We start from the raw sequence: 3,701 nt of genomic DNA on the forward strand, positions 1-3,701 counted from the left end.
TTTTCAATATCATGTTATGGAAATGGAATCTATATCACTATAAATATCTGTTACCAAATGTTCTCATTGTTAGGAACATGTGAAAATTCAGTATATGTGCCATTATTATTATATATGTATGTTTTGCTAAGGTGTAGTTGACAGCATTGACTCTCCATATTTAGAATATACAATTTGAATGGTTTCTTATATGTCTACATCTGTGAAAGCACTTGTTCATTGTATTAGTTACACTCCTTGTTACTGTGACAAAATACCTGACAAAGGCAGCTTAAGGAAGGAAGGGTTTATTTTGATCCACAGTTAGGGGTACAGTTCATCATGGCAGGGAAAGCAGGGTGGCAAAAATAGAGGGTGGACGGTCACTTCATCCTCAGGAAGCAGAGAGATAAAAGCTGCTACTTAGCTCAATTTCTTCTTTTTATTCAGTCCAGGACCCCAACCCCTGGAATAGTGCATCCACATTCAGGATGGATCTTCCTTCTTCAGTTAAGCCATTCTGGAAACACCCTCATAGCATATCCAGACTTGTGTTTTGATGGCGATTCTAAATCTTATCAAGTTGACAATGAAGATTAATCATCACATTCATCTTATGTTCATGATAGTGAATATATCTCTCACCTCAAAGTTTTTTTGTAACATTATTTTTGTTTTGTTTTAAAATTTATTTTTATTATGTGTATGAGTATATTGCTTGCATGTATGTGAGTGCACTCATGTCGTGCGATGCCAAGGAGGTCAGAAGAGGGCTTCGGATTGCCCTGGAACTGGAGTCAAGGACAGTTCGTAGCCGCCATATGGGCGCTGGGAATTGAACCCAGGTCCTCTGCAAGAGCATTATTTTTAATAGAAATTCAGATTAAAGTAATAATTCTTAATGTACTTATCTTTTATATATAAGGGAATTGTTTATGATTGCCCTTATGGCACATGTCGAAACTCTCGTGGTCCTTGCTAGTAGTGGTCAAACTATACAAAGAATACATCAAACTGGGAAAACAAGAAATTCTACTTTCATAGTGATTAACATGTCAACTTTGATCCAGAGCGCTTGAATTTATAAGTAGCTTTATTCCTTGGCAAATGAGTCGATTTTAATATGACTTGGTTTTCCAATATGTAAAATGAGAAAGCAGTAGTTCTTATCTCACAGGTTATTGTGAGAACTGGAAGAATTAATACCTGAAAGTGCTTCACTGTCATACCTGGTATACTCTCCATTGTTAACTGTGACTCCACTAATATCATTAGTGATCGTTCCTGGCTGTCCTGAAATGTATTCATATCAGCAATTTTTGGCCAAGAAAGAGTAGAGACAGTATGAGAAATTGCCACTTTCAATTTCAAGACATTAAATTGATGCATTCACTCATTCCTCAAATATTTTTGAGCTCTGGCTATACCAAGCATAGGCAATAACAGTGGTAAGCAAGTTGCACAGCTCCTGCCTTTGTGGAGTAGAGCTATAGTTATTACAAAGTATAACATAGGCTATGATAAGCGATTACATAATCTTATGGGAACAGAGAACAAGAGCAATGAGGTGCTGTGTTTTGATCAGGCCCCCTACTTTTATGGTTATGGGCTGATCATTAGAATGACAGCATAATTTGTGATACTCATTAACTTCCAATGTTAGAGTAACAAGAGCTCTATAGAAATGAATTTTTTTATAACATGAGTTATCTCAGTTTTAACTAAATCCAAAGGTTAACAATATTTTTCATATGTTCTTTATGAATTACTATCAGAGGTATAGTTTAGAATGAAGTGCAAGGATTATATTTACTCAGTTTTATGGTGGTCTGATTCCTGTGCATGTATTTCATTGTAGCGTAGACTGGGCATCACTAAGTGTGCTCAAACTATATTAAGAGTTTTCTAGTGAAACTCATCTTTTTCTTAAAATGACTGTATCAGGCTTTCGAAAAGCCGTAATTTAGAAATAACCACATAGCATATTCAGAAGCCAACATTTATAAATAACTACCCAGTGTATTCATGTTTGCTTGGATTTGAGTCAGAAAATTAGGCCAAAATTCCAAAGAAACATGTTTGATTGTTTTATAGAACATAAAGTTTCTTATAGGTTGTATATAAACTTAAATGTTTTAGACTGATTGTTTAAGCTTACTTAATAAAACAATGCAGGGACTGGAAAGATGGCTTAGTGGTTAAGAACACTGTTCTTGCTGGGTTCAATTCCCAGCACCCATATGGCAGCTAACAACTGTCCATAACTCCAGTTCCAGGGGATCCGACAGCCTCTTCTGTCCTCCTCCATGGGGATTACACGACATGGGTGTACTTTCATACATGCAGGCATAACACTCATACACATAAAATAAAAATAATAAAATATTTTAAAAAAATAAATGAAACAATGCAGATGCATTTCTAAAGTAAATGGGTAGGAGATGGCTCAGTGGGTAAAAGTGCTGCCACATGACTGTGAGGACCTGAGTTCAAATCCCCAGAAGTCACATAAAAAGTAGACAGTAGCATTAGTGTGTGTAATCCCAGTGTTCTTATAAGGACATGGGAGGTGGAAACAACTGAATACCTGAAAGCTCCAGACCAGCTATCCTCACATATGCAACAGAAAAACAACCAAGAGCCCTGTCTCAAGGTGGAAGATGAGGACAAACACTTGAGGTTGTCCTCTGATCTTCACATAGCCACCTGGAATTTATACACCTACATTCACTCACACAAGTGTGTGTGTGTCACGTGCGCATGCACACGCAAACAGTACATATTAACCATTTTGTAGTTGATATTTCCACTTAAAATTTTAAATTAAACCCCTTTAGAAGAAACCCTTCATGGAATATATTTTGATACACTAGAACAGCATAGAGAGCTGGAAAAAACAAAACTATTCTGACAGATAAAAAAATGGTCAACTGTAAACCAAGGGGAGATCCCAATAGAAATCAACCTTCAAAGAACGTGGATTCTTGTACTTATAGCTTCCAGAATCATTAGAAAACATTTTTAAATTTATTTAATAACCACATGATTAGAAGAAGCATTTCATTACAGCTTTAACATATTCAATAACAATTTCCAGAGCAAACATACATCTCTTTCAAAATGGGCTGTAAATTTTTAGGTTTACAGTTGAATTAATACAGTTATGCAATGCTGTACTCAGTATAAACCCTATAAGACATAACATTAAATGAGGTTTTAACCTTTAAAAAAGATCTCCATTTCATTATTAAAAGACACAGTTTCGTACATAAAAATTCATTTTTAATGCAATTGACATTAAAATGTTTGCACATGCGTTTTTAATCTCTATGTATCTGGTTAGGTAGTCATAGTCGGTTACTTTCTGAGCTCCTTGGCATCTGAGCATGGATATAAAGTCTCCAGGTAAATTTCAGTGGTAATGTTTTTCACATCTACTAATTATTAAGGAGCAAATTTTTATGCTTTGAAGAATTACTATTTTATCATTTAAAAAAATTTTTAATAACTGCATGATTAGAAGCATTTCACTACAGCTTTAACATATTCAGTAACATATTCCAGAGCAAGTGTATTTCTCTTTCACAAGTGGGTGCAAGTTTCTTGGTTCACGGTTGAATTAATACAGTTATACAATATTGAACTCAGTATAAGCCCTGTAAGACATAAAATTGAATGAGTTTTTAACCTTTAAAAAAGATCTCCATTTCATTTTAGAATAT

This window comes from Nannospalax galili, unplaced genomic scaffold, assembly GCF_000622305.1.
Source record: "Nannospalax galili isolate Female #2095 unplaced genomic scaffold, S.galili_v1.0 scaffold4030, whole genome shotgun sequence".
In the NCBI taxonomy this organism is placed as follows: Eukaryota; Metazoa; Chordata; class Mammalia; order Rodentia; family Spalacidae; genus Nannospalax; species Nannospalax galili.